Source organism: Danio rerio, chromosome 8 (assembly GCF_052040795.2).
Source record: "Danio rerio strain M-AB ecotype USA chromosome 8, GRCz13ab, whole genome shotgun sequence".
NCBI lineage: Eukaryota > Metazoa > Chordata > Actinopteri > Cypriniformes > Danionidae > Danio > Danio rerio.
Genome location: NC_141028.1, coordinates 36,919,693 through 36,931,860, shown reverse-complemented (window position 1 = coordinate 36,931,860; position 12,168 = coordinate 36,919,693). Strand labels below are relative to the sequence as shown.

General features: G+C 32.0%; 2 protein-coding genes across 39 annotated transcripts in view; one reads left to right on the top strand and one right to left on the bottom strand.

Annotated features, from left to right (window-relative positions):
- Positions 1 to 12,168, top strand: part of LOC141375838 (uncharacterized) — a 488,480-nt gene that overhangs the window by 139,794 nt on the left and 336,518 nt on the right. The window contains exons 7-14 of one of the 38 annotated variants that reach the window (XR_015498123.1): positions 142 to 218; positions 540 to 623; positions 948 to 1,002; positions 3,821 to 3,872; positions 4,082 to 4,159; positions 5,459 to 5,543; positions 10,229 to 10,340; positions 12,022 to 12,142. The exons of the other annotated variants lie outside the window; for them this stretch is intronic. The gene's annotated coding sequence lies outside the window, so the exon portion shown is untranslated. The remainder of the gene's footprint in view (positions 1 to 141; positions 219 to 539; positions 624 to 947; positions 1,003 to 3,820; positions 3,873 to 4,081; positions 4,160 to 5,458; positions 5,544 to 10,228; positions 10,341 to 12,021; positions 12,143 to 12,168) is intronic. 38 annotated transcript variants of the gene reach the window in all.
- LOC141375828 (E3 ubiquitin-protein ligase RBBP6-like) overlaps positions 1 to 12,168 on the bottom strand; it is a 45,609-nt gene that overhangs the window by 12,917 nt on the left and 20,524 nt on the right. The window lies entirely within an intron of this gene.

The window sequence follows — 12,168 nt, the reverse complement described above, 5'->3', positions numbered from 1 at the left end:
TGTGGGGACCAGAGGCATGTTAGAGAAGCTGTGAAACACACTTAGTCCTGAATACACACAGTAAGGTCTGACATAGTGGGGACCGGGACCCTTGAGTACTGCTGTCTAACTAATATATTTTTTTTTATTTTTTTTATTCAGCTTTGCTGAAGTATGACCGTATGACAGAAGGAGAGAACTGCTCTGCTCCAGTACGTGACCCACAACTCTCTGATGAGGTGTGTTTAATGTTGTTGTTATTATTTTTATTAGTAGTAGTAGTTGTAGTAGTTGTTGATGTAGTAGTAGTAGTGCATTTAATTGTAATTATTTAACTTAATCAAAATATAGAAATGAAACAGAGTGTGTGTCCTAATGTATGAATGTATGCACTAGTGTAACATTGTGGGGACCAGAGGCATGTACCAGAGGCATGTTAGAGAAACTGTGAAACACACTTAGTCCTGAATACACACAGTAAGGTCTGACGTAGTGGGGACCGGGACCCTTGAGTACTACTGTCTAACTAATATATATATATATTTTTTTTTATTATTCAGCTTTTATTGAAGGATGGAAGGATGACCATATGACAGAGGAAGAGAACTGCTCTGCTCCAGTAGGAGACCCACAACTCTGATGAGGTGTGTGTATAATAATAATAATAACAATTATTATTATTATTATATTATTATTATTAATATTATTAGTTGTAGTAGTAATAGTAGTTGTTGTTGTAGTAGTGGTGTATTTAATTGTAATTATTTAACTTAATCAAAATATAGAAATGAAACAGAGTGTGTGTCCTAATTGGTGAACATATGCACTGACATTGTGGGGACCAGAGGCATGTTAGAGAAGCTGTGAAACACACTTAGTCCTCAATACACACACAGTACGGTCTGACATAGTGGGGACCACGACCCTTGAGTACTGCTGTCTAACTAATATATATTTTTTATATTCAGCTTTTATTGAAGGATGACCATATGACAGAGGAAGAGAACTGCTCTGCTCCAGCACGTAACTCACAACTCTGTTATTGCATATCAGATTCAACGAACCGTTTACTACGGATTTCATGTAATTTTGATAACTGTGCATTAATCAGATGTCATCAAGCTGCTGTGCCGTCAGCCAATCGTTGTATTGCTGATAATGATTTTGAGGATCGATAGATCTGTCACAACACACAGTCACAACACCTCTCAGATCAGTTTAATCTGATTCGCAAACTTTTTTGAAGAACCAAATTAGCCTAAGATGAGTTATCAAGATTAAAAGATCCAGGATCTGTAATATATTCTTAGATTATTTAAGCGAGGTCCGAAGAACAGACCCCTGGACCCTTGAGTACTACTGTCTAAATTATATTTTTCAAAATAAAAATTATAAATTATATATAAAAATATATAAAATATTTTTTATAAAATATTTATAAAATTATATATAAAATATATATTTTTAATTATATACAGTTGAAGTCAGAATTATTAGCCCCCTTGTTTATTTCTTGTGCTAAATTTCTGTTTAATGGAAAGCAGATTTTTTAAACACATTTCTAATCATAACAGTGTTAATAACTCATCTCTAATAACTGATTTATTTTCTCTTTGCCATGATGACAGTAAAAATTATTTGACTAGATATTTTTCAAGACACTTCTATACAGCTTAAAGTGACATTTAAAGGCTTCACTAAGTTAATTAGGGTAACTAGGCAAGTTATTGGAGGGATAATAATATTGACCTTAAAATGGTTCATAAAAAATTAAAACTGCTTTTATTCTAGCTGAAATAAAACAAATAAGACTTTCTCCAGAAGAAAAAAATATTATCAGAAATACTATGAAAAAATTCCCTGCTCTGTTACACATCATTTGGGAAATATTTGTAAAAAAGTTTTAAAAAGGTGGGCTGACTTCAACTGTATATACTTTCATATATATATATATCATTTCATATAACCATCATTATACAATAACTTGACTAATTACCCTAACCTGTCTAGTTAACCTAATTACCCTAGTGAAGCCTTTAAATTTCACTTTAAGCTGTATAGAAGTGTCTTAAAGAATATCTAGTCTAATATTATTTACTGTCGTCATGGCAAAGAGAAAATAAGTCCATTATTAGAAATGATTATTAGAAATAGTTATTAAAACTATTATGTTTAGAAATGTGTTGAAAAAAATCTTCTCTCCGTTAAACAGAAATTGGGGAAATAATAAACAAGCTGTCTAATAATTCAGGGGGGCTAATAATTCTGACTTCAACTGTATATAAAGAGTTTCATTGCAGAACGAGATATATCCATTTAAAAAAATGTTGGTAATTTTGACATTATTTTTCAGGACATCAACAGTCAAGTTCATTCACAATTTTTGTACATTAAACTATAACTTGAGCTCAGTGAAGGCCAGGAACACAATATTTTCAAATCCAGGATATTTTTTATTTAATTTTATGTCTATAATTAAGTAAAAAAAGACATGCCAAAATGCTACATATTAATCCAACCCACATTGTCAAACATGGAATAATATATGCAAAGATTGATTAATAATAATAAGATTCTAAGTTAGATTTGGCCAGAATGTACACAACATAACATAACATAACTTTTTTTTTTTTTTTTTGCAAAACGCTACATCCACCTTAGGCTATATTATACTACATTAATACCATTACCAAAAGCTAGTGAATCAATGTTTTGTTTGATAAGTAAGATTAAGTTAGTTAGATAAATGACCTTTAGCTTGGTACAGAAAGAGTGGGGGGCGGCTCCTTCCACACCGCTGCAGAAAACCAAACCTGTATGATTAGAGCGGGCGGAGCTGAGTCCGTGACACAAACTTGCCTCGCTATGTCATATTTAATGAATTATTTCACTGTAATAATAATAATAGCTTATTTATTTGGTTGTGAAAAAGCTAAACCGTTTTCTCCATAACAACATGTGCCCTTTAAGTTCCTTTGTAATAAATCAACAACAACAAGAATTAATTTTAAATAATAGGTGCAACCACATAAATAAATCTTCAGATAGGCTACTCAGCTACATTTAAGAAATTATTTAAAAAATAAACTTATAAAGAACACTTGCAGACAGGTATCTTGTGATGGGGAGTAGGAAAAAAGGCGCTCCTAGGCCTTCTCTTGACATCAGCGGAGACTCGTTCCCTGCTGCATTTGTGTATTGTTGACGCAGAAGTATCTTATTCTGGTCCACTTTTGTGGCCTTTTTATAATTTTTTGTGAAGTTGAAGACTTCATCTTCTATCGCTAAATCAATGAGCAAACTCTGAGCACTTCACCGGCGATGACTCTCTTCCCAGGGGATGCTGAGCTCGCGCCGCATCCTGAACGCTCTCTAACTGTTATATCGCACTTTGTAAAGAAACTGGTCTGACGGATATTGCGTTTTGTGAAAAAAAATACGTTTTGTACTTGGCCTAAAATGTGCATTCTTAAATGTTATTAATGGCAGCAATTGACACATAGATTAAGGTACATCTGAACAGTGATTTCCAATAATAAAATCCAAATGTCAAAAAATGCCGTTTATCGCATTTTGCAACCGAACTCTTCATATGTATGTGTGTGTTATGACTGTATGACTGCAGAAGAGAACTGCTCTGTTCCCACAACTCAGTTTTTCTGGGACTTGAAAACAGACGCTCAGCAGATTTTAAAGGGGGGAATCTTGATCAAATCGTGGGTTTACACACAAACATGTAATACAGTGCCAGATTTTCTGGATGTTATATACACATTTGTATTTGCAAACATATACCATATTGTTTTAAATGATGTATTTTTGTGTGGGTTTTTACATTCAGAGAAAGTTACAGTGGATCGTGATTTTGGAGGAGGTGAAGTCCAATCTAAAAGGTAAAAATATTATTTATTTTTCTAATCAGATTTTTTCTTTTTTCAGAATGTTTATTTTTATCATGATATGTATGTGCTATGTTTGAAAACTATTTTTAAGCTACCATCACACGCTTTTACCCATTAAAAAGAACAACACAAAATCAAATAAATATTTTGGTAAGCTTTATGCAGAGAAGTCAACTCTCAGACTTGATTTTTACTTTCAGAGTCCCCTCAAGTATCATCACCATGGTACAGTGTCTGTGAAGATAGTGATGCAGACCCAGCATTCACAAAAAAGAGAGGTATGATCATTAAAGTTAATTTGTGACTGACTTGTTTTATTGTACAAGTCCAAATGCACAAGCTCATTTACATAACATGTAGGGTAAAACAGGACAGAAGCACATTACTTCCATGATGATTTCAGTACAGTTGCACTTGATGTCTCATTTCATGTTAGTTAAACAATATTGCTAAATACTTTGGAAAAATATACTAATTGCATATCTGGTTACACTTTATTTTGATAATTTACTTTACTACTACTACTAACTACAAGTAACTGCAACTACTTGTCAACTAACAGTATTAGACTGTCTGTTAGAATCAACACTGCTAATGCTCTACTAAATTTATATAAGAATTAGTCATATTGTACTAATTTTGAGCGTAACCTAACAGTCTGCTGTACTATTTACTGAGACCAATGAGAGTTGGTTTTATTGAGGTAACCTTAACTGTCAGCTAATACTCTACACTCTAAAATTAATAAAAATAAGTAAGAATAATTAAATTAGCAGTTTTTCATAATTTGTTTTTATGAAATCTGTTTGTTTCTGCTTTTGAATTGCATTATGGGATCTTGATCTTTCTTCCAACAACTTTTAATCTTAAAAAGTAAAAAAAAGTGACTTTTTGTTTGGGTTGTTGTTGTATATTATGCTACAGAAACCTTGTAATAAACTGCCGGTACATTTTCTGTTATTCTAAAGACTTATTTATCTCTATATATTATTTCTTATACATTATATTATTTCAAACTACTAAAATGTCAGTAAAAGTCACTTTGTTAAACTGTAGAGTTGAATTTTCAACATCAAAAGTGCACAGAGCAGAGATCAACATCCCATAATGCAATTCACCACCACAAAAAAACAAACAAAAAAAAAAAACACTTGTAAATCACAAAATACAGGAACTGGTAATGAACAGATATCTGTTACAGTGTAGTGTTTTGAGCTAAACTTGAGCTAACAGTCTGCTAATACTCTACTGATAATCAGATGAGCGTTAGTCTTATTGAAATACTCTAATACATAATACTTTACGGTGAGATAATTAACGTAGTTGCAGAGTTACGCATAGTTAGAAGAATGTCTAAACTGGACTATGGAATAAAGTGTAACCCCATTAACCAGTTTTGGAGTTATTAGGAAGTATTTTTAAATCCATCTCCATCTTAAGTATTTTTAATAATAGGCAAGACATATTTTTCTAGCATTTTCTATCACAATATTAAACTAACATAACAGCACATGTTGTAAAAATGACTGAACATTTATGCAACTAAAACCACTTTTTTATATTTTAACCACCCATAGGTCCCATAAAGAGAAGATCCTGGAGCAAACAGGAAGTACATGCTGTGGTGAAAGCTGAACCATTGGCTCTAAAAACCAGAGATTGGTCAGCTTTGGATTTTTATATTAAAAACTGAATCTCGGCTCTTTAGATAAAAAATCTGAATAACACTTTTATAGTAAGTATACACTATACATCATTAGTTTAGCACTAACTCTACATTAATAGACTTTAGGAAGCAGTTTATAAATACAGCTTCAAACGCTGTATTCTTGACTTGACTTAATTGTATTTTCATGCTTTGTTACTGATTCATTTTTCATTACTATATTATGTATTGCATTATTTACAAACTATTTGTATATAAGAGTAGTTGGTGGTTTTTAAGATAATTCAGAATGAGTTATTAAATGATTAATAAACTATTCAAATGAGCATTTATACATGTTATATTCAGGCATATAGTAATTGTAACCATGTGTGTTAGTAAATGCTATAATAACACAACTTCATGCAGTTTTGTGACCTAAGGACTGTTTATAGTTGATAAATCCCTTATAAATGTCAATTTAAGGCTCAGTATCTAATGAACAATAAATCTTTGCAATCTTATTTAAAAAATTCTGTAAAGTTTAAACATTGCAAAATAAAAATACAACATCATTTCAAAACAACAATTAACAATATGACAAGATTCATTTCAGTGTTTCTGTGATGTTTGCACTGTACAGTAATTTTATATTTTGATAAGATTGCAAAGATTTATTTTTCATTAGATAGTTTCATTTGTGTATCTTGAAATTAATGGAAAAAAAAATATATATATATATCTTCTTTGGCCTTAGTCCCGTATGATTGCGGGGTCGGCTCTTTTTGGAACAAGGCCTTCAGTTTTAGACTTGTCCATATGATAACGACTTTTTTACACCTTCCGGCCAGCCTGTCATATGGGCCTGTCACACTCATACACTAAGGGACAATTTAGCCTTCCCAATTCACCTGTAGCATGTCTTTGGACTGTGCCTTTGCACCCGGAGGAAACCCACACGAATGCAGGGAGAACATGCAAACTTCTCACAGAAATGCCAACTGAACCGAGGTTCAAACCAGTGACCCAGCGACCTTCTTGCTGTGAGGCGACAGCACTACCTACCGCGCCACTGCTTCACCATATATATATATATATGTATATATATATATAAAGCTATAAATCACTCCCCCTTTTAATTTATTTCTTTTTTTCTGTGTAGAATATAGCTGAGATTTTAATTGTCATTTATAAGGGATTTATAAAGCATCAATAGTCCTCACTTTAGATTAGCTCACAAAACTGCATGAAGTTGAGTTAATAAAGCATTTATTATTAGACAGAGTAACCATTACTATATGCCTGATTAATAAGATATATAAATGTTGGGTAACACTATAATAACTGCACACAATGAATTATTTATGAAACATTAGCAAATAGTTAGTTGAACGTTTGTTAAGCATTAACGCTACATTAATAGACATTAGTAAGCAGTTTATAAATTATATTTATAAATATAAATTACAAATATTATTGACTTATAAGCACAATTATAATGTGCTTAATGATTGTTTTCATACTTGGTAAATAATGCAATACTTAATTTAGTAATGAAAAATACATCATTAACAAACCAGATATTTAAAAGTAGTAGGTGTTTTTTTTTTTAGATAATTCAGAATGTGCAAGTAAATGATTAATAAACTATTCAAAATAACATTGATAATTCTTATTATTCAGGCATATAATAAGTTGTTTAGTATGTTAATAAATGCTTTATGAACTCAACTTCATGCAGTTTTGTGATCTAATCTAAAGCGAGGGCTATTCATGCTTTATAAATCCATTATAAATGACAATATAAGGCTCAGTTACATTATATACAGGGAAAAAATGACTATTAATTTCTACTTATTACAAGATGCTCAAATGAAACTGTATCAAATGAAAAGTAAATCATTGCAATTTTGTCTAAATATAAAATTGCTTTACACGTAATGTATTGTTAAATTATTATATTGTTGTTTTATCAAATGATGTTGTATTTCGACACTCCTGTTATTCAGCAATGTTTAAAATTTACAGTAATTGTATTTGTTTAGGTATGATTGCAAATACTTATTGTTTATTTGATACACAGTAGGTAGTGCTGTCACCTCACAGCAAGAAGGTCGCTGGTTCGAGCCCTGGCTGGGTCAGTTGGCATTTCTGTGTAAAGTTTGCATGTTCTCCCTGTGTTGGTGTGGGTTTCCTCCAGGTGCTCCTACATGCGGTACAGGTGAATTGGGTAGCCTAAAATGGTCCGTAGTAAATGAGTGTGTATGTGTATGGATGTGTCCCAGGGATGGGTTGCAGCTGGAAGGGCATCCGCTGCATAAAAACGTGCTGGATAAGTTGGTGGTTCAATCCGCTGTTGCGACACCGAATTAATAAAGAGAGAAAACCAAAATGAAAATAAATGAATAAATGAATGATTCTGAGCCTTTAATTGTCATTTATAAGGGATTTATAAAGCATCAATATTCCTCACTTTAGATTAGATCTCAAAACTACATGAAGTTGAGTTAATAAAGCATTATTTAACATGCAGAAAAACGTATTATATACAGGGCTCCAAACCGGTTCAAGGAACGGAAACGAAAAACAGAATCAAATGACATTTTTCAGGAACAGAAACGAAAACCGAAAAAAAAAGATCAACTTTAATCGTTCTGAACAGAAATGTTTACAGTTAAACGGTTAATAATGTTATTTTATCGTTCTCTTTATTATATTATTTTTGGGAGACAAAAAGCATTAATTTAAAGCATGTGAACAAATGCGACGGTGACGCTCGTTTTTATATAAACTATAAATGTCTGGCCGTGATGCGTATTTAGGCCTATGCCAGTCTATAAAAGATAATGTAGCTTAAAACACTTTAAAATTTTAGAGAACGTAATACAGTTTGCACAACCAATGTTTGGTCTTAATAACCTGCCCATAATTAAACGTCATGTAGCCTACTTTTTGATTACTTGACCAGCGGATTAATGGCAGCACCAGCGGATAAACGAGATCTGAGCATAATAGGTATGACCAATATGTGCATAACCAATATGCAAAGTCAAGAGAGTGCACGACTCCATAGGGTAACGTAGCCTAAACTGCGCACACTTGATTATGTAATGTGTGAAATCGTGGACGCATCTCAAAGAGCAAAGCATAACTTATTAAATGCCCATGCTTAATCGGTCATCGATAAGGTCTATCGGTTTTAAAGGGTTACCGACAATAAATCAATCGAGTAATCGTTAGCATCCCTAGTTTAATCAATGAATGTGTTAAATTTTATATTTATATTAAAGATGAATAAGGCAAGAATATGATAATGATACTTTTTAGATTTTTACACCTACAAAAATATCTTGTGGTGGTGCACTTGTTTAATAAAAATCTTTGTAAATAGGTTATCTGTAAAAAACGCAATCAGAGCCAATGACATGTAGAAGTAGTGTTGCCTAAACGGCTATTAAATTTCTAATAAAATTAAAACCAAAGTATAAATCATTGCATTTTTCGTTTGATAAAAATATACAGAAACGAAATAAAATCATAAGGATGCTAGTTTGTAATTTATGTTAATAATAAATAAATGACATGCTTAGACTATAAGCTTAACGGCTATACGCTGCCAATAGGCCACTAATAAATATTATTTTACTTTGTACTGGATTATAATGTATATTTTACTATAAAAACTAAATATAGCATGTCTTACTGTCATTTAAAACAAGTAATTCAAAATACACATCAGAACTGTAGACCTGCAGTGTGTAAACTGTATACAGGGGGTGTTGGTCAATCAATAGCCTACAGCACATAATTGAACTAATTATGATGCTAACTGTAATTTAGCTCTTAATATAGGCCTACGATATATTTTCTGGTGTTTAATTTTGCATGAGCAAATAGCAGTATAGCCTAAAGTAAATTTTTTAAAAAGATTTTACTAATATTAATAATAATGGATATAATAAATTTAAATAATAATTGCACTGTGCAGTGTTACTAAATATTTGTATTAGGCTACATGACTGAAAAACTATTTCATAACAATTTTCATAATTTTTACTGCTATTTCATATTATACAACATCTAAATGTAGGGCCGGGCCTGCGCTCGATACCAAGGAGTGGGGCTGTGTGTAGAGTGAACCGATTGGATTTTCTTTTTTTTTTTCTTTTTTTTTTAGCCCTGATTATATGCCTGAATAGTAAATGTATAAATGTTCATTTATATAGTTTTTTAATCATTTATTTACTCATTCTTAATGATCTTAAAAAACACCAATTATTCTTAGACAGTTTGTAAATAATGCAATACTTCATTTAGTTATGAAAAATGAATTATAAACAAAGTATGAAAACACAAAAATTGAGCACATTACACATGCTTATAAGTCAACAATAGAGCATCTAGCTGTGTTTATAAACAGCTTACTATTAATGTAGAGTTAATGCTTAACAAATGATGTCTATTTGGAGTTTTGGTGGCTTGGTTATATGATGAAGGTCTCTTTGCATTTGTGGGGTTCAGTTCTTTATTAATATATTTTAAAATATTTTTAATGTTTTTTTTTTCAAATAGTTAAAATACGACAGAAACAGAAATAGAACATACTGGTGGGTTTTAAGAGTTTACCCAAAAATGTACATTATATTATTAATTACTTGCCCTCATCTCACTCTAATCCCCTGAGACCTTCATTCTTCTTCAGACTCAAAGGAAGATAACTTAGATGAAGTGCAAGAACTCCTCATCCTCCATAGACAGCAAGGGATTGAAACAATTTGAAGGAGAGGAATTAATAAAAGAATCTTCATTTTGAGGTGAACTAACCGTTTAATATTATTTGCTATTGCACTTAACTAAATGTGCACGCAGACATGGAAGAGTTATGTGGAAGCTTGTTATACCCAATGAGAACTGCTTTTAGACAAGCAAGAGAGTTTCATGGATTTTGTGTTTACTGCTTTTTTTTGTGTTTAAAGGTTTTGTGGAAATTATTTATAATAAATATAACATTTATTAAATCTATTCTGGACCATTTCCTGTTTGGATCTTGAGGTTCCTTCTGTATTCAAATTACATTTTTTATAAACTGACCTGCTCTTCAAATGAAAATTCTAAAGCAGTTTACTGTCAAATTACTTGATTGAGGTTTAAAATTTAATATTAGTAAGGGTGCTGATCTGATCCCCACGTTGCCTAAAAACCGGTAATGTGTGTGTAGAACTGGTCCTTACTTTGACTAAAAAACGGTAATGTGTTTGTAGATCTGGGGCCTCATGTATCAACGCTGCGTACGCACAAAAACTTTGCGTACGCCAGGTTTCACGCTCAGAATCGCTCACGTTTGGATTTACTAACGATGAACTGAACGTGGGAATGTGCGCAGCTTCACGGCAGCTTTCTGGCAGGCGTACGCACATTTTTTGTGCGTGTCTGTTTTATTTCCATTGGCGACTCCTAGAGGCAGTTGTGTTAAATTCCTCTCTACAAAGTGTCTGAGCCTTGCAATGGCAGCTGTATGAGACGGGTTCATATAGTAGGTATGTAACATTTCCATACCATACAGTTGACCAGCTAAACATTAAAGCGCAAATTGCAGCAGTCGCAATGTAATCTATTTACTAATCTAATCTATCAATTATTTATTATTATATGTACTGTATTATTCCACTTGTTATTCAAAATAGCAAGTTTATTTATATATTTATATCCGGCGCGTACTGTTTTAGACAATAATAATTAGTGACTGGGAACAGAAGATGAGAACAAATAAACGTTAGAAATAGGTGTTTGTAATGGCAGCATCAGAAGTAGTTCTTCAAAATGTGTATTTGCTAATAATAGCACGCGCTAGGCCTGTATCTGGCTCGGAAGCGCCGGTGTCGATTTAACCCAGAACCGGGTAGAGCTCACTCCTCCGCGGTAAACAATTCGCCGTCTGATTCCATGAGATGTAACGTTATGATAGATGCACTATGTAACTGTGATTTTTTTTCTACACATACTTTTATGTGAGAAGCAATGACCATTCGAATATGGTATAAATAACATGGTAACAAGGTATATTAAACATAAATATGACGTAGAAACAATTTACTAAACTTGAATTATTAAGCATGATTGAACAAAATGTTTGAATTTAGTAATGTAAATGTGTGGTTTTATTTTTTCTAATGTTTTTTTGTGATAAACTTGTGTTCAGTTAAACTGTACATTTGAATAAATGAAATTTTATTATGAAAAGAGGTTAACTTACCCAAGTTAAATAACTTTATTTGATCAAATTGTCAAAATAGTGCACTACTAACTTATATTTTGTTAAATGGTTTGAAATGTGATAACTGTATTATGAAATTTGATAACTATATTACTATTTTCTGTTTTGGTCTTCTTTAGAGAATTTTACACTACGTCACATATATTAATACTGCTTTGCATATGTGGTATTGTATTGATATTATAAACTGTGAAGTTTAACCTTATATAATATTTTAACAGTGAATGAATGGTGGTAAGAGTCAAAGCAGAGGATTAAATCCTTTGAAAGATGCTGCTCATCATGTGAGGTTGGGGAAGGATAAAGACATGCTTACGTGGAGGTACATCAGTGACATCAAAGGTACCAAAGTTTTGTACATGTTTTTT